The sequence below is a fragment of the Corvus hawaiiensis genome, chromosome 15 (assembly GCF_020740725.1).
Source record: "Corvus hawaiiensis isolate bCorHaw1 chromosome 15, bCorHaw1.pri.cur, whole genome shotgun sequence".
Classification (NCBI taxonomy): Eukaryota; Metazoa; Chordata; class Aves; order Passeriformes; family Corvidae; genus Corvus; species Corvus hawaiiensis.
Window position 1 is genome coordinate 19,809,765 of NC_063227.1, and position 19,288 is coordinate 19,829,052.

The window sequence follows — 19,288 nt, forward strand, 5'->3', positions numbered from 1 at the left end:
CCTGGTGCTGACCCGTGCAGGAGGAGGTGGTGGGCGCAGCTGGCCGGGCCTCCCTGGTCCCAGCATGAAGGACTCAAATGCTCTGCAGGCACAAAAAATATTTCTGATTTTTTTCCCCAAATTCAAAAGCACTTCAGAGATTTTCAGCTGCAAATCACAATCATATTAGGGACTGTTTTTCATCGGCACCTGCACAGGCTGGTTTGGAGTCTCGCAGTGTCTGCACCAATGGGCTGCCTGGGAGAACGCACCCTGCAATTTTGGCATCTGGTGTGCAGGAGTACAGTAAATATTTAACACCATCAGACCGAGGTTTCCAAAGGACTCTAAAGAGATTGATTTCCCCAAGCCCCTGTGACTGCAAATGGAAATTTCTTGCCAGCTTCCTTTCAGCCAGCATTTCCCAGAGAGGCTAAATGTGGATCTGGGCTGTGCTGGAGGAAGTGGGGACTCGCAGTTCTCTGCTGGGTGCCGTGCCCAGATCCCTCTGCTCCTCAGCGGTGGCTGCAGCACATGGGGTGTGACAGGGACGTGCTGTTCTGCTCAGACACCGTGCTGGAGCTTCTCCTGTGACACCGGGTGTCTGATCGTGTTTTCCCTCTTGGCTCCCTCCATGCATCCCCATCTCCTTTTTTTTTTCTCACTGAGGGTGTCTCAGCCTGCTCACAAATCTGGTGTTTCCAGCCAAGCTCACAAGTGCTGGGATCTGGGGACAGGGCTCCATCCCTGGCTCGTGCTTGTGGGGGGCTGAGGCTGGGAGGATGTGCTTGCAGGGGGGGTTAGGGGGCAACCCCCGGGGTCAGTCCAGGCTGGGGATGAGCAGCTGGAGCAGCCCTGGGAGAAGGACCTGGGGGTGCTGGGGGTGAGAGCTGGACCTGCCCCAGCCCAGAACCCCCCTGCCCTGGGCTGAGCCCCAGCGTGGGCAGCAGGGGAGGGGGGATTCTGCCCCTGTGCCCCCTCAGGTGAGAGCCCAGCTGCAGAGCTGCCCCAGCCCTGGGGCCCAGCACAGGGAGGGCCTGGAGTTGCTGGAGAGAGTCCAGGAACTGGCACAGGGTTCCCAGAGAAGCTGTGGCTGCCCCTGGATCCCTGAAGTGTCCAAGGCCAGGTTGGATGGATTTGGAGCAGCCTGGGACAGTGGGAGGTGTCCCTGCCATGGCAGGAGTGGCACTGGATGGGCTTTGAGGTCCCTTCCAACCCAGGCCATGCTGTGATTCTGGGATTCTCTGACTGGTAACTCTGACGTTCACTGCCATGGCCAGGAACAGTTGCTGTCATCACAAGGACAGATCCAAATCCCCATGTGACACCTCTTTAAAGAGAAGCTGGATGGAGTGTCCCCCACAGGCAGGGTGTTTGTCCTTCTGCTCCTCACCTGCTGCATGTGCTGGGACAGCCTGAGCAGCTCCCTGGCACCTTCCTTGCCAACATTAATGTCCAGCCCTGTGACACGCAGCACAAACCGTCTGGGCAGGGACATGCAGGGATGTGACAAACCAGAATGGGAGGGAGACACCAGCATTAAATAATGCTTTTGTAAACAATCTCTCTCCATGTTTCCCGTAGCTCCTTCAGGCCCTGCAAGGCCCCAGTGAGGTCACCCCAAAGCTTCTCCTCTCCAGGATCAACAATGCCAGCTCTCGCAGCCTTTCCTCCCAGCAGAGCTGCTCCATCCCTCGGATCATGCTGGAGCCTCCTCTGGCCTGGCTGCAGCAGCTCCAGGCCCTTCCTGTGCTGGGCCCAGGGCTGGGGCAGCTCTGCAGGTGGGGTCCTGCTCCTTCACCTCCTCGGGTGCTGGAGCACAATTCCTGTGACCAGGAAAACGGGGCAGAAAGGAGGTGCTGAGTCTGTCGGGGCAAGGCCACGGGCAGCTCCCTGTTCCAGCCAGCCCCAGCCCCCGCAGCCGCTCCTGTCTCAGGCTCAGGAACGTTTCCCCATCTCACTAAGCCAGGAACACTAAGCCAGGCTCTTCTGAGCTTGCCTGAGGCCAAGCTGTGCTCATGAGGAGCCGCACGCCACGGGAGGCAAAGCCTGGAATGAGGGCAGGGAGCTGTCCCCAAACCCTGTCAGGGAGCATGGCAACAGCGCTGGCTCCGCAGGAGGAGCGGGCAGCACAAAGAGAAGAAACATAATGGTGTCAACACAAATTTGGGCTGAAATGATGTGAGTGAAATCCCCAAAGATGCGATGCCAAGAAAAATAAAACCCAGCAGAATGCCAGAAAACCAAATTACAACAAATAACGTGGGGGGAGGGCAGAGGGGGAGAGGAAAAGGACTGATGGAACAGGCAGAAGAGAACGCAGGCAAGGGGCAGAGGCAAGTGGCATCAAAGCAGGTGGTGCAAATCCCAAAGCCAGGCAGTGCCCGTGGCAGGGCAGGCGGCAGGGCCTTTGGGTGCCTCCCCTGGTGTCCGTGGACATTTCCCTCCCGGTCCCTGCTGGGAGCTGTCTCCTTCCCTTGCAGTTGTTTTCCAGCCGCTCCTGCCCTAGCACAGCCAGGCACAGGGTGGGATTCTTGGGGCTGTCCTGTGCAGGGTCAGGAGCTGGACTCGGTGATCCTTGTGAGTCCCTTCCCACTCAGGACATCCCATGATTCTACGAGTCCATGTTCTCCCAACCCTGCTGTCATCCAGGGCCAGGATGGCAGTGGGAACATCACCCAGACACCACCCTGAGGCCACTGTCCTGTCTCTGCCACCCCAGTCCCAAGGCTCTCCTCTAAACCTCCACTTGTCCTGTACTGCAACCAAAAATTACAGAGCACATCTTGATTTCTGCGCTTGTCCTGACGAAAGGCACCAGTAAAGGGCTGGACAGAGGTCGGGCAGCACTGGGAAATGCCAGCCCCAAGCCTCTCCCCCCCCCAGCACCGAGCCCTCGGTGTTAAATTCGTGCTGTGTTCGTACCCTGAATGGAGCTGCAGAGACAACAGCAACCCTGGGACATTTAGTGCAAAACCAAGTTTAAATATCAGTATTGTGGAAGGGAAATCTCTGTCATTCTCTGCAGTGCTTTTCCATCAATACCACGCTGCCTGCCCTGTCTTTGTGAGGGCAGGGAAGGGGTGGGAAAGGGGTGCAGGCAGGGAGGGATCATGGAATATCCTGAGCTGGAAGGGGTCCACAGGGATCATCAAAGTCCAGCTCCTGGCCCAGCACAGACACCCCAACAATCCCACCCTGGGCACCCCTGGGAGCTCCTGGAGCTCTGGCAGCCTCGGGGCCGTGCCCATTCCCTGGGGAGCCTGGGCAGTGCCCAGCCACACAGGCAGGAGTGAGTAGGGCATGCACAGGTAGGGCCAGGCAGTTTGAGTGTGACCAGGGCAGCCAGGAAGGCCACAGCTTCATCTTCCAACAGCTTCATCTGACTTTTGTGTTTGGGTTTATGCCGGGTTATTTTTGCTCTGTCACCCTGTGACGGGATGGGGAGAAATCCTCACCCCCGTGGTGAGAGGGATTTGGGCTTTGGTGAAGTTCTGTCTCAAAGCCACAGATCTATCAGTTTTCCTTTTCATTTCATCTGGAAATCTTTGCTCTTGAAGGCTGAGTGACAGCAGGAAAGCTGAGAAGTCACCTGGGAGGGATCTGAACTAACAGGGAGAAAGCCCAAGGGAAGCCTCACCTCCTGTCCATGTTCTTCCTCTGGCTCTGTTCCTGGGGGCTCAGCATTAAGGACCAAGCCCACCCTGTCCCCACCCCCTCCCCTGCCTCCTTGCAGTGGGGACACTCAAAATAATGCTACCCCAGCCGTTTGCCATGCAGGGAACATCCCCCTGCAGTGGGATTCGTCCCTCCTCTGTAAATAACTCCTTCCTGCAACCTCACTTGGAGGATTATTTATATCTGGCATAAATCTCCCCCAGCAGGAGAGTGACGGGAGCCCACGATGATCTGGAGGACGCCTCGGTGTGGGGAATGTTGCCCTCTGAAGGGAGCTGTGAGGGGGTGACTGGGATGGAAACCCCTGGGCCAGCCCTTGGTTCCTGGATCATGGGCTGCAGGGCTGAGCTTGCCTGAGATCAATGCCCTAAAGGAAAAGCCAGGCTTCCCAGAGCTCCAAACCCAGCTTAAAGAGAGGTTTGGGAGCTGGCAGCTCAGCCCTGCCCCGCCTTAGCTGTGCTTCGTTGTGATGAAGGATCTCTCCAGCACCGGCACTGCCAGGTCCCGCTCAGGGGCTGCTCCTTGGGCCACTGCTGGCATTTGGAGCCAGTGCCACCTTTCCATGCCAGGGAGCTTCATCCCCACGGATCCCTGGCACCCAGATATCTCTCAAGGAGCCATAGGAGATGTAGCTGCTACAGCAGCCAGGGCGGGCTCTGGTGGGGCAGCTTTTAACAGCAAGAAATTACTTCCCTTTCCCTTAAATGCCGCGCCTTGAAGCTTTTGAACACCGGTGGCTTCTGCAAATTAAAAAAAAAAAAAAACAAACGGGGAAAAGGAATAGATCTTTAAAGGCCAAGAAGCCCATTTAGCCTCTCACAAACACGAGTACCCCGGGGCAGTTTCTCGGCGAGCAATTTGCGTTCGGTTCCGAGGAGCGTGGTACCAAACCCATCCTCCCTCTGCTCATCCCCGCCGCGGCCGCGGCTCTCCCCACAAATCAGCCGCTCCATGGGCCATTAAAGCCTTTAATCGGCCGCCTCGGCAGCAGCCGGAGCACAAACAAACCCGCCAAGGTGCTGGGGAGACCCGGCGCCAGGACTTCGGGAATGAATGCTGCCTTCAGCGGGGTTTGGTGGGATGGTGTCGCAGCGGAATCTCCGGGTGCTGCCCTGTCTCTGCGGCCGAGGATGAAGCTGATCCCCAAGTGAGACGGGAGGACACGTCCTGCATGGAGCCGTGCTGGAATCGGGTGCGGAAGGGGCCATGGACAGGCTTTTCCCCCTGTGGAGCGGAGCTTGGATAGGTCCCACCGGTGCCAGCTGGTCGGGATGGAGGTCGGGCGGGAGCAGGAGGGGTGTGGGATCTGCCCTTCTCCTGGTTCCCAGCTCCCAAGCGGAGACTGATGGCTCAGGCTGGCAGCGATGGGACCCATCCACACCCTGCCCAAGCCCCCGCTGTGGGGAAAGCAGGAGCTTCACCCTGTTTGTCACCTGGGGGAGGTGGCAGCAGCGTGGCCGGTCCCAGCCCAAGCCCAGCTGCACTTGTCCCCAGCCCACAGCCCAGCAGAGCTCCAGGCGAGCAGGAAAGCAGCTCACGGAGGTGATTTACACCTGGTTCACGCCGTGCTGTTGCCCGGATCCTCCGCCCCAGAAGAGTGGAGTCAGCCGGCGTGCGGCGCTGCCCACCTGCAGGCACAGCCCGGCTCGCAGCGCGGCTCTGCTGCCTCTGCTCGCCCTCCGTGCTGAAGGATTAACAGCAGCAATCTTGTTCCCAGCCACCCTCCAGATGATACAACATAATAAGACAGATAACAGCCCCTTGGAAAAGAGAAAGTTATAGTTCCCACAGCAACTGTAACTCAGCCACATTACACATATATATATATATTAAGGCATAAATTTAACAACATATATTTTAATGTAAAATACCAGCAATGCACAAGGGGACAAATAACAGTGGTTGAGAGATCCATAACGTTTGGCTTTCCCTGCTTCCCGCTGCTGGAATCTCCCCAGCAGCAGCATAGCGAGGAAGATGGATCCATCCCACTTGTGGCCCTCTTCCACCTGCTCCCGGTTTTGGCAGGGACAGGCACAGGGACAGGCACAGACACCCCAATCCGTGCATCTCCGGGCCACCCACAAGCACAGACACAGCACAGTGCATGGAAAAGGTGCGCAGTGCAAGGCACATCCCACGGGATGCCACGGAACACGCATGGATGCGGCAGGGATTTCTCCTGCTGCTCATCAGGCTGAATGCAGAATGAGATCCTTTCGATAGAGTTCTGTTGTTTTGGTTTTTTTTCCAACTATCAGCTGGAATTGCACAACAGGGATATAATTCTCGATTACATTTTATGAAATGGCTCAAACCCGTGTCGTTTTAGCTCATTTTGCCAGGCAGCTCCTGGCCGCCGGCAGCGAGGCATGCGCAGTGCTGGCCCTGCCTGTGCCAGGCTGCTGCCCATGGCTGGAAAACCTTGGGTGGCTCCTGCAGACCTGGAAAACCTTGGGTGGCTCCTGCCTCTCCTTGCAAACGGTGCCCTGCTCTGCTCCCCACAAATGGGGTGCATCCTGCCATGGCACAGCTGCTTTCTCTCCCAGCACCCAAAATCCATCCTGGAGGGAATATATTCCCCATCCTGGGCCAAGAGGGGGGTTAATGCATGTCCTGATGTGGTACAGCCGTGCCCAGGGCTGCTGCTGCTGGGGCAGGAGGTGCTGAGGAGGTGAGAGCAGCCTCGTTGGGGACCTCCCCCCCATCCTGGGAGGATAGGGGATATAAGCTGGGCTCCTTGCTTTGTGGCCAGGGTGCCCAGGTTTGGCCTTTGCTCTGCTCCATGGGAGCTGGGCTGTAGCAGGGCTGGCTCTGCTCACCTCCAGGTGCCCAGGTCTGCACCCCAGGGCTGGCTCTGCTGCTCCCAGGGGGTCCCTGGAGCAGAATAAAGGACATAAAACCCTCTGCTTGCAGCATTTTATGCCTGTGTCTTAACTCGACACGGCTTTATATCATCTTGATATCGCGATGAGAGGAGCTGAGCTGTGGCTGCGGTTACGGCCGACGCTGCCTGGCAGTCTGTGGTAGGAGCACCTACGCTTGCACTCCAATTAGTTCACTTAATTGTATCGTCCCCTCTCTGGCTGCGCTGTGGGGAGGGCTGCTCTGTGCTGTGCTGCTTTGCTGCCTGCTGTGGCCCTTCTCCCAACTCCTTCCAGGGAGGCAGAGCTGGGATCGTGGCAAGGCTGAATTGCAGTGCCTGGTAGAGGAATGCATATATCTGTATGTATGTATGTGCGGTGTTTACAAAGCAATCCCAGCTAATCTCTCTATCCAGGCAGGGCTTTAGGATGTCCTTTCAGCAGGGATTTGTGGAGCTTGGTAGTTATTTCCTACGAATGCATTACCCGGGGTTTTGGATGAATAATGTAGGTCCTTGTTCTGCAACTTACTTACAAATGTCGAACCTTAAACCACTGAAGTCAATGGATCTACTTCTGCACTTAAAGTTAGGCACAGGCTTAAGTGTGGCAGTAAATCAGGGCTGTGCAGCCTGCCCTGGCCCTGCTGCTGGGGGGTGCTGGCAAACGCTGTTAGAATTATGGAATGGTTTGGGTTGAAAAGGATCTTGAAGATCATCCCATTCCACCCCTGCCATGGGCAGGGACACCTCCCACTATCCCAGGCTGCTCCAAGTCCCGTCCAACCTGGCCTTGGGCACTGCCAGGGATCCAGGGGCAGCCCCAGCTGCTCTGGGCACCCTGTGCCAGGGCCTGCCCATCCTCACAGGGAGGAATTTCTTCCAAACATCTAAATTTGCCTTCTTTAAGTTTTACCCATTCCCCCTTGTTCTGTCACTCCAGCTCCTGATGCAGAGTCCCTCTCTGGCTCCCCTGCAGCCCCTTCAGATACTGGAAGGTGCTGTGAGGTCTCCACACAACGTTCTCCTCTCCAGGCTGGACAATGCCAGCTCTGGCAGCCTTTCCTCCCAGCAGAGCTGCTCCATCCCTCGGATCATGCTGGAGCCTCCTCTGGCCTGGCTGCAGCAGCTCCAGGCCCTTCCTGTGCTGGGCCCCAGGGCTGGGGCAGCTCTGCAGGTGGGCTCTCACATGCAGATTTTACCCTCAGTCAGAAAAACAAAGGAGATGGTGATGCATGGAGGGAGCCAAAAGCAGGAAAACCTGATCAAGACACCCTGTAGGTGTTTTTGGGATTGCTCTGACCCAGCTGCAGGACCTTGCCCTTTGCTTTGTTGAACTTCACGAAGTTTGCGCGGTCCCTCCTCTGGCATCCCTTCCCTCCATCCTGTGCCTGCACCTCACAGCTCCAACTCCACACCCAGCTTCCCATCACCAGAGAAATTGCCCTGGGGAGTGTCTGCTCTGGGCACTGACACCAGCCCTGGTGGGGACAGCACCAAACTCAAATGTGTGTGGCTCCTGCCGTGTCCTCAGCGGATCCATGGCACGGCCCTGCTTCCAAACACCGCCGGGCACACCCCAGAGCGCTGCTGGGCACGGGGCTGTGCCTTGGGGTGCTGGGGGGCTTCATTTAAACCCCGCTGTGAGGAGGGAGGGAGTCCCCTACTGCCAGGAGGGGATGGATACGGGTGCTGAGTGCCCTTCCAGAGCAGGGGGATGAGCTGGGGGGTTGCTGCTGCGGGAACAGGACAGGGAAGCTTGAGTACAAAGCTGGAGCTGGCACTGCCAGCTGCCTCGGGCCAGGAGCAGTTCTCGGACCGGGGCACTGCTGCTCCTCTGCCACGGAGGAGATGGAGCTCTCTGGGAAAGGTTTTGGTGCCGGAGCTGGGCAGCCGTGCTGCAGAGCCCTTTGGAAAAGTGTGCAGGGATGAAATCCCACCTCTGCTCCCTGCAAAACCCCAGGCTGAGGGTGCCCTGGCAGGGGGCATCCCCTGACCACCGGTAGCCCCACTTTGGCAAGTGCTGGAGCAGGGGATCGCTGGGCTCTCTTCACCGTGCCCGGAGCCATCCCAACCACCCGGAGCTGCGCCCTGAGCTGGAGCAAGGGGAGGTGCAGTGGATCTCCCCTGGATGTTCCTGGCTCGGTGCCCTCGGTGCCAGGGCTGCGGCTCTCCCAAGTCAGCAGCAGCATGACGTGAAATCCTTCAGTCTTGCCAAGTGCCTTTTTTACAAATTATTATTCTTTTTTGGCTCACGTGCCTGCAGCCCATGGGGCGGCACCGGCAGAGGGACCCTCCGGAGCAGGAGGGACCCGTCCCGGAGCACAGCCCACGGGCACACGGCAGAGGCGGGGCTTCAGCAGAGATCGAATTAGCAGTTCTAATTAGCCTCGATTTCCTTGTCACCTGCAGGTGTCCGCTCCTGCTCGGGCTGCATTGCAGAGCTAAAGCATCAATGGGGCCGTACGGGCGGGGGATCCCTCTCGGTGACAGCCCCGGGCTGGCCTCACCCTCCGCTTCCAGGGACAGGGACAGGGACACGGGCGGGCAGCGAGGGACAGCAGCGCTAACTAAACCCCTCCCGACCCCCTCTGGCTGGCAGGGAACTTCTCCGAGGGGAATCGGGAGTCATGGTAGAGTAGAAAAATGAGGGCACGGGGTAGAGGGGCAATAAGGCGTAAAATCACAGCTGGGCAAAAGAAGGAGAGAAAGCGCTTGCAAGCTGTGAGCTCTGCTCTGCTTATCCCTCCCTGGAAAAGTGGAGTGGCCCTGGGAAGTGATGCTCCCAGCCCATCCCTCCTGGCACAGCTCATCCCACACACGAACCAAAGTGATGTCTTTGCCTTGTTGGGAAGCTGGGACAGGCAGGATGGTGTTTGGGATGCCCTGCGGACAAGGCAGAGCGGGAGGAAGCGAAGGCGAGCTTGAAGCACAGGAACCCCTGGCTGTTGTGGTGAAGAGGGAGTCACGGACACGTCCGTGCCCCCTTGGAGAGCTGGGTGGGCTCTGGCAGCAGCACTGCGAGCCTGATGGCAAAAGTCTTCCTCCCCCACGGTGCTCTCTGGAGAGACTTGTGCTTCCCATGATAGCTTGGACAAATTCTTGTGCGCGAGCCAGCAGCTCTCCTCTTGTCTCTTGTAATTACTGTCCCAGCGTTCTCCTTGAGAGACACCATCTGCTACTCCTCCATCACCAGTCATCTCCCCATCTCCCGGGCGCAGCCCTTTCCCCGGAGAGCTCGGCTGATCATGCTGATGGTGCAGCTCCCGAGGTCCCGCGCTGCTCGTTAAGCTCAATCACATCAAAGGCAGCTGCTCCAGCACCTGATGCCCCGGCCACGGCCCTGCTGACTCTCCGCCTCCCACAGGACACGCTGGCCAAGAAATGAACAGCCAGGCTGGGCTGCTATGGGCAGGGGGAGCTGTGACCCCCGAAGCCCCTGTCCCCTCTCTCCATGCCTCGCACAGCTGCTGGGGCAGCCCCAGGAGCTCATGGAAGTCAGGCAGAGGGTGGGATGTTCCCGGGGAGGCAGCGGCTGGGCGAGAACGGGCAGCCTGTGGTGGACACACGGGGACCAGCCCAGTGCAGGACGGCTGGGGTGACACTGAGGTGACACTGGGCGTGTTTGGGGCTGTAACAGCTGAAACAGGCACTTTCTGGGTCAGAAACAAGATGCACTTCAGAGAGCTCTGGGGCTCCCAGGAGCAGCAGGGCCGCGCTCCGAGGCGAGGCAGCGGCGCGGGGGAAGCGACAGCGCTCGGCTGCACCGTACGCCCGGTGCTATCAGTCTCCTGCTTTTAATCAACAGCAAATGAGTCTCTGGAGGCCTATTCTCTCACGGCAGCACACCAGAAACTTTCATTGAAGTCAATAGAAGTTACTCACACCCTTAGGCACCAGTCCGTGGTCCTGGGAAGTTGCTAGGGAGCTGTGATTTATGCCGCGTGTCGCAGGCTCGACCACAGCCAGCGCCTGCCTCTTGGTATAATTCACAACTAAATGTACATTTATATAAAAAATACAGTAAAACCATCACATTTTATTAGGGGAGGGCGCACGATAAATTTTTACATCGAAGCTTCCAGCAGCCAGAGATGAAAAGCGTCTTCAGGAAAATCACTGCCATGGAGACAGGTTTGCATCCTGCTGTATCAGGCGGCTCGTTTGTATTTTTAAGGCATCTCATTAGAGCATTAAATGATCTGTAAAAGGTAAAAGAGCATTTTTCTCAGTGGCTCTGGTGATGGCCAGGCTTCGAGCCCCCACGGAGCAGGGGGTTTTGGGCATGTGGTCCATTGAGCCCACTGAGGCTCGCTGTGCCCCCAGCCCCATTCCCAGCCCGTCCCCAGAGCCCGGCGAGAGCACTCATTTATTCATGCTGGCAGACGTCTTCCTAAAAGCCCTAATAAAACTGACTTTCTCTCTGTTAACCAAAATTATTGTCTACAAAAATATGCGTGCACCTCCTCCAGGGTGCACCCAAAGCTGGAGCTGTGTGCTCACATCGCCGCGCCTCGGATGAGCCGGGGGCCGGCTCCTCCAGCCAGCTCGCCCCTGGCTTTGCACTGGCACGGAAGAGTTGCCTGTGCTGGCTCCCTGCGGGCAGTGCCGAGCCCTCGGGGCTGGGAAATCCTGCTCCTGGCTGCATCTCCCGCGCTCCCCCATCGCTGCTGGCCCCGGTCCGCTCGCTGCCAGCCCGGAGCTGGCGCGGGCTCCCCCCGTGGCAGCGTCTGCTCGTCCATCTGCGGGGCTCCGAGCCGCCCTTCCGCTCCAGCTCCCGCTCTCCCCTCCCAAATCCCTCACCACGGCGCTGTGAGGAGATGCAATGCTGCAAATGAATGATTTTTAGAGACGACCAAGCACCCACGATCGGAAATTCTTACATTGTTCCAAGGCCAGAAATAAAAGCGGCACCTGAAGTTGTGGAAGTGTTGCAGCGCAGCAGTTCGGGTTTCAAACTGCTGCAGAGCTGGCGAGGAGGGCCCCAGCTTTTACAAGCATGAGGGAAGAAATAAAATGGTCGGGACAGCAAGAGATGAGTGATTTTGCAGACATTTGTCCCTTCCCTTGGCAGCGTTTCAAGGACATCTGGCACCACCTGGATGGGAGCGGCTCAGTGAGCGCAGCCGCTCTGGGGAGGAACTGGGGGGCCTTCTGTAGGAAGACGGGGCTGTGCCTGCAGCAGGGATCAGCCTTGGAGCAAGGAAACCCTTTGGAAGGAGCCCCAAAAGCTCCCGTGCATCCCAGTCCAGAGCTGCTCCATTCCCGGCAGCCTGGGGCCGCTGGCAGGAGCCAGCAGGGCTGTGCCAGGAGGGGCGGGGAGGGACCGGCCTGCAGAGCTCAGCGAGGGCTCCGTCACCCCGCGGCTCCCAGCAGCATGAGCGAAATTCCCTGGAAGCCTCCAATTCCATCTTTCCTGAGAAGATTGGGTTTCATCAGGGTGTGCCTAATGGGAGCCTCCCGACCCCAGCCAAGGCTGGACATGAAATAAAGGTGTGCTTTGCTTCACACACATTGTCTTTTTAAAAAAATGAGTAATTCACAAAAAAGTTGTCCCCACCCCTGCACAAGGACTTGAAGAATTTCTGAAGTGCTCAATATTTTTCAAGAAGCGTTTCCAACCTTTTTTTTTTTTTGTGAAGAAAAGCTTGGCAGGGGAGTGCTTACCTGCTCATAAATTAGCAGCAAATTAAAGAGGTTGTACAGTCTTTTTTTTTTTTACTGAACCCAGCTCATGCTTCTAAAATATTTGGGGGTGGTAGTGCTGCAGTGGTGCTCCACAAAGGGAAAGTTGGGCTGAGCAGCACCCGGCTGTGCACAACTGGGCTCCATCACTTGGGTTCCTGCTTTTCCAACAGGGAAAGGTGCAGTGCTGCTGCTGAAGTGCTGAGTGCGGAAGCCCGGGAGCTTGTACAAGGGCAGCATCACTGGTTATGTGGCCTGGATCCTATATTTTTCCACTGGCTTTTGCTCCCAGTCTCCATGGCTCTTGGCCAGGCTGGGAGCAGCCTTTGCCCTCTGAAGCGCGGTTGGCGCTGCCCGTTGCAAACACCATTAACCAGAATTTTAGCCTCTCATTAAAAAGGAGGAGGAGGCTGGGAAAGGGAACCTCAATTAAGCGAGGTGAAAGTTAAAACATCAAGAAAGGCTTTTAATTGAAGCGCAGCCCTGCAGGGAAATGCAAAGTCACTTGTTTGGCAGCCTTACAGATGGCGGGAATGTCACACTTCGGAGAAAGGAGAGGGAAAACGGGAGCTGGGGTGGTCAGGAGCTTTGAAGAAGTAGGACGTGTACAGAGGGATGAGAGGGAAGGGAGAAGCGCTGCTGCCCGTGGCTGCTGGCAGCCTGACTCCCAGGGCTGGCCCTGTCCCTGGCACCTCCATCCCTGGGGTACAGCAGTGTTCCTCAGAGCCCCCCGCCCCAGCCAGCACCCAGGGCAGCCCCAGGTACCCCTCTGAGTGTGAGCAGCTCCCCAGGCTGTGGGAAGGTTTCTCCTTTAACTCAAAATGTTAGGGGAAAAGGCAGTTTCCTGTTAATCACATCCCATGTGGCAGCCCCAGCCAGTTTGTTGTGCCTGCCTGGATGCTGCCTTGGCAGCAGGGACCCGAGGGAGCAGGACCCTGCAGCTCTTCTCTTCCCTACTTTTTAAACTCCTTTCCTCTCCCTTTCCCCAATTCTAACTGCATTTTGTTGTTGCCCTGCCCTGTCCCTGGGGGCTGTCCTGAGTGAGGTGACACATCCAGCAGCGGTGTTTGCCACAGAAATATCTTCCCTGTCTCTAGTTTATGAGGAGGAAGAATCAAAGGAGGATTCGACTGCCCCCTCCACATCCTTAGAGAAACCACCCCAAAAGCTCCTTCCCTTGGCAAACGGGGTAGAAATAACTGTGCTGGAGTTTGGCGAGCTCAGAGCTTTGCTCACAAGGTTTCACCTCAGATCATTCCTGGTGGGCTCTCAGCTTTCACTCCCTGACATCCCGGATCCCTGATTGCTGCTCCCAGAAGATGTCACCCTCTGCAGGAGGAGAGCCCCTCAAGGAGTGTGAGGGATGGCTCAACCCCAGCTTAATCAGTCTCGAGAACATAAATACTCCCAAAGGGAAGAGTTATGGCTGTGAAGGTCCTGCAGCTCCGGAGCTTCCCTGAGGTTTTATCTCAGCTCTGAATTAGTGGGAAGCATCAGCTGCCACTCCAGCGAGAAAGATGCTTCTCTGAAGGGCACCTCATGACAAGGAGGTGGAAACCTTGGAGCTCCTGGAATGGAGGGAGATGTTCCCTTTGGCCGTGCTGATGCCCAGGGCTGAGTTTTCAATCCTGGAGAACTGGTCTGCAGGCAGGAGTGTAAGAAAACCAGGATGTTACACCAATCTGAGAACCACGAGACCAGAGGAGAATTGGGAAGAACAACACTGAAATCACAGAAATCTCAGGGCCAGCTGGGAGCCAATCCAATGCCACATTAGTGGCAAGTCAAATTTTTAAGCCATCTTTTCCCCTAGGTTTCATGCTCATCAAATCAAGGGAGGAAAATCCAAATCTGACCAGAATTAACCAGTCTGGCCCAGATCTCCAGCTCTGGCTGGCACGCACAGAGAGATGCTGAGGAACAGCCTCCTCCTCCCTTTGGGGAGTTATCTGCAACAGTTATTCAGTGAGTAGATTGAAACAAGGAAAAAACTCGAGAAGCTTCAGCACTTGTTGGCTGATCACAGGGAAAATGAAGAGAAAGAACTCGGTGCCTGAATTATTTGTGATGAGTTAATTACGCTGGAAAAGGATGATGGAAGACAGAAGAGCAGTCAAAATTCTCTGCCTTTTCCCACCTACGCAGTTTTCTCAGATCCACTCAAAATTAATGTGGAGTTCAATATCAGACCCTCTCAAGTGCTGGGTGAGTCTGAGCCTGAGCATTTTTTGATTTACTACTCTGTCCAGTAGTACTGTGCTTTGGTTTTTTGGATGTCTCCAAGATGTAAATCAGGGGGGAAGTGAAAGGCTCCAATAATCCAGTGCCTGCTTCTGCAGGGGAGGTGACAGCCCTCCCTGGATGACCCTGAATGCTTCAAGATAGGACAGAGCCTTCACCTTGTTAGACCAGCCTAGAAATAATGTGGTCATAGAAAACCGGACAGCAAAGTGCAAAGGTGGTGGGAGGGGAAGACGAGGCACAAAGGCCATGAGCTGGGAGCTCCTGGGGACGTTTGGGGCTGGGAGGTGTGAGGCCAAGAGGAGCATCTCCCAGCAGGGCTGGGCTTGGTGACCCTCCCACAGCCCTGGGCAGCTATGTCCATGCTCAGCCCCTCGGGACTGGCGCTGGGGGAAGGCTCTTGCCAGGTACATGCAGGATTTACACAGCTCTAATTTTCCACCCCACTAAAAATTGCAGATCTTCCAGGAAAGCTGCTTTCCCATGAGACTTCCCACGGAATCCTGCACATCCCAGGGGGCTGCAGAGCACCCAGCAAGCTCCGGGGTGTGTAGGCTAAGCTAAATCCAGAAGCACACGGGGTATTCCCCATGGGAAGTGCATTACCTGCTCCTGTGCACACAGCAGCTACAGTCAGAGCAGCGATGAGAACCCTGCTGGGATCAGCAAGCCTTTAATTAATGTCAATTTTGCAGAAAATAGTGGATGTCCAAAATGACCCTGTGACGGATTGAGGCGCGCTCTTGCACTCTGTTTTCTTTAATCACATGCATCGGGATTTATGGAGACATCCAGGCTGTTTTCTGAGCTTTAGGGGGCTCGTTTTATTACAAATCCATGGATTTTTATGCATTTGGTAATGGATTTCTGACGGAATTTTGAAACTGGAGAGAAGCCACTAGCAGGGACTCTTCAGGGCATCGCTCTTGGCACCTAAAGAAGGAAAAAAAAATGGAGAGGGAAAAACTTAATGAAAATATATATTTGTATAAACAATCAATGAAGATCGTGTTTGTGTGTTGAACAACCACCTTGAAATTGGTCTGTCTCAAAGGACTGAGCAATTGCAGACTACCTTAGCATGAATGATTTATGACATTCATGAACTTGGCAACTACATCAGTTTTCCTAAACCTGGCAGCAAACACCACCTGCATATTAAGTGAAGATTTATGATTTATAAAACTCACCTCATTATGCAGAGGAACATGAATTGTCTTATGTGTGCAGTCTATAACTCCTGGGACAGATGAAAAGGCAGCTATGACACACAATTTATGTGTTCTTGCTGCTGAGGTGGTGAGGGAAAAGCAGGGAGAATAACTCGGGCTTTGAGCTGGGTGCCTTCAAAGCTGTCCACGTCCTCTCTCTCCCCCCAGGATGATGCTGTGGCTAAAATTGCCTGTTCTCTTGGAGGAATAAAAAAACCCAACCTTGCAAAGATTAATGGTGGAGGTCATTTGAATCAATACTCCAAACGATGCCCTCCCTCCAAAAAACACCAGGATTGGAAGCATCTGAGGGGACCCCATGGAAATCACACACGTGGTGCTGAGCTCACCGCTCGTATTTTTCCCTGCCTTGTCCTCTCCTGATCCTTCTCACCCAAGGACACAGGTTCCTGGCTTCATGGAGTGGAGAGTTTCGGTCTGGAAGAGGCCAGACTGTGGCTCAGGTTAGGATGGAGCTCATGGCCCCCAGGAAGGAGCGACATACCCACGTGGGCCCTGGGTACAGCTGGACTCCCTCGCTGCAGGTCAGGAGAGTATCTGAAAGGCTGCAGAACACGCAGGGCTGATGGACTGAAAAATGAGTGACACAATCCAAGGAGAAAACCCCCTGGGGCAGAATTCACCCCAATCTACTGCGTGAGTTTGAGTGAAGCATGGTTTGTGTGTCCTCATTTCTTCATTTGCTCTAACAATGCACCCAGAGAGCAGTGCTGCTGCAGTGTGATGGGCAGTGCTGTGAAGGGCTCTCAGAGGGCCCTGGAGCTCTCTGGAGAGTGCTGAGAGCAGGAAAATCCCAGCCCAGGGCTTCCCCTGCATGCCCAGGGCAGCAAAGGACATGGACACCTCCTCTTTGACTGGCTCCAGTGGGGCTCCCACAGGCTGGACAGGGCTGTTTGTGCTGTCTCCAGGGTCGTGGAGGGGATGGGTCACCACAGAGACGTCACTACTTGGGGCCAAGGTGGCTTTGCCAGCCTCAGGCTGCTCCTGGACCTGGCTGGGTGTCACAGGCAGGCCAAGGGGTGCAGCAGGGCCATCAGGCTGGCACAGAGCAGGGCAGCCTGACGTGGGTGTGTGACCCTGCCAGGCAGCTCCGTCCCCACAGCCTCACCAGAGCCAGCTCCTGCTGAGGGAAGGGAGAGACGTGGGAGCAGCAGCTCAGACACGGCCCCTGAGCTGTCCCTCGGCCCTGCAGCCACTTGGGGCTGCAGCCCAGGGGCTTTGGCTTCTCCTGCAGGGGAAAAACATGTGTGAAGCCTTGAGGTCTGTAATTGGCTGCAACACTGTTAAAATCAATTAAAAGCTGCCTCCATGCCTGGTCTAGCTGCTCGTGCCCACCCTGGGCTGCCTCTGGCAGTGCAGGAAACTGGCTTGGGGAAGGGAGGTTCCAGCAATCCCCAGAGCCCACCAGCCAAGCACCCCCTGCCCCCAGCTAAGCAGGGATTGCAGGAGCTCCTGGAATTCAAGATGTGGAGGTCTTGGGTGTGTCCTCCTTCAGCAGTGAAGGGGGTGGCTTGTGCCAAATGTGTCTGTGCTGTGGCTTGGTAAAGCTCAGCAGGAGGTGAGGAGCTGAGGCTGGAGGCAGTCAGGATGTTTCTCCTGCTGCTCTTTGGGGGGGACACAATTCATTGTTTATTTGCCGCAGTAAGAACCTGCACTGAGGCTCTTCAAAATATATGTTGGTGCTACTGGAGAGGAGGGAGTTGGGAACATGAATGATTTTGTTTTCCTCCCTCATTGTGTCATTGCCAAGGTAGCAGAGAAGGAGAATTTCTTCTGTCTGAGCACAAATCAGGAATTCTTCTACTCCAAATGTTACCCTTTTGTTCATACCTGTCTCATGAGGCTGATTCCAAAGTGAAATGATTGTAACTGTATGTATTAAATAAATCACAGGCTCTACCTGGGCCACGTGTGTTGGCAACAGCTGATCCGACAGGAGCTCCCTGGCCTCTCTCTCCTGGCTCTGTGTTCAGACAGCCAGCACAAAGCAAAGTGTGTTTGCAGAGGAGCTGATGAGGCTCCCGGCACTGAGGCTTCCAAAGGGAAGGACAGGTACTGAGGAATCACAAAGGGAAGAACAGGTATGGATGAGTGGAGTGGTTCCTATTGTTTCCAGCACAAAAAGCTGTGTTCTTCCTCAGAAGACAAAGATGCTGGCTGGGGAGTTCTGCATCCTCAGAGCTGTGTCAGGAATGGGAAGTGCTGGTTCTTGCTGGTGGCAGAAACTCAGAGAGCAGCTGAAACCAGCACAGGTGAGAGGACAGCAGGAATGGGCACCATGAGGAACCGGCTCAAAGGGGAGGGCGTGGGGACACAGTGACACACCCTAGTGACAGCCTGGGGGAGGGAGCATGGAGCACCCGGAGTTGCCACAGCTGTGAATTTGGTGGTTCTGCAAATACCAGAATGGGGAGAACAGGAGGGGCAGCAGGGAGGGAGAGATTTGTTCAGGAGGGGAACGTGATCCTTCCAAAGCCACTTGATAAGGGAAAAGTTTGGGAAGTAGGAACAGGGACATGTTTGGGGCTTGTGCTGGGGTGCTGCAGGGTATGTGGGAGAGTGGATGAGCCTATTCTGAGACTCCAGGCCAGAGCAGAGGGCTGGGGTGTGCTGGAAAACCCCTCCATGGGCCAGGGAAAGTGGGTCCAGCCCAGGCCAGCAAGGAGCAGAGGGAGACTCGTGCCAGCGCACAACCCCTTGACAGAGGGTCCCCAGGGCGTGGGGGGCTGAGCCCTGCCAGCCTTCCCACTGGGCACAGCTTGGTGACCTTCAAGCCAGCTGGTCCCCTCAGCAGGGCTGGGACCAGCCTTCAGAGCCTTCCCAAAACCACTGTCTTTGTACCTCAGCTGCTTCAGATCAGGGTAAAAAAATCTGCAGAGTGCAGCATTCAGAAGTTTTCGTTTGTACTGCACTAATTGCCCTGATTATTATGGTTCCTGGAGGCACCTCGGGTCCTTATTAAGGCAGCTGCAGTCGTGGAGGGGTGAGATGTGGTTTGTGCTCCCTCTGGTCTCCTGCATCCTCGCTGAGTGACAGGCCTCTGCCACTTGTAGGAAGGTGTGGTGAGCTGCTGGCGGCCTCCCAACTGCCTTCTTGCTGCCTTACTGCTTCGGGGTTGCTTTCTGATCTATGTTGTGATGCTCTCCAGGCTGATGCTTGTCGCCAGCCCCACCGGAATCATGGGGGTGAAACCAGGGGAGCCTGGAAGGATGCTGGGGGGTGGCCAGCTCTGTGCTGAATGCCCACCCCAAGCCCTCATGTTCCTGCTGTGGTTCCCCTGGGATGATTACTTAGCCAAGCATCTGGCTGGTGCTTCATTGCATCACTGGAGCAATTAAATACCTGAGCAAAACACCTGCATCCCTCCCACCCCTACAGTGGGTTTGTTTCTGCCCTGCTGCCCCTTCCCACTGCTCCTGTCCTTTGCAGCCCCCGTCTCCCCCAGGCAGCCCTCACTAAGCCTTGAGGATAACCCTGGAATCCAAGCCTGCTCTCCCCTCCCGCGCACGGAGCGTGTGGGGCGGTGTGATTCAGCCTGACTCAGGGTGCAGCCTGATGTCGTGCTGTGTTTGATCCATCACTGCTTTTCCCATTACCTTCCACCCCAGCG

At 55.9% G+C, this 19,288-nt stretch overlaps 1 long non-coding RNA gene across 1 annotated transcript; it reads right to left on the reverse strand.

The window, feature by feature from the left end:
* Positions 1 to 10,539: 10,539 nt before the first annotated feature.
* Positions 10,540 to 11,575, reverse strand: LOC125333528. The gene is made up of 2 exons (XR_007206897.1): positions 11,404 to 11,575; positions 10,540 to 10,722 (listed from the first exon to the last, which is right to left on the reverse strand). It is a non-coding gene; the product is annotated as an uncharacterized LOC125333528 (long non-coding RNA).
* Between the last annotated feature and the right edge of the window lie 7,713 nt (positions 11,576 to 19,288).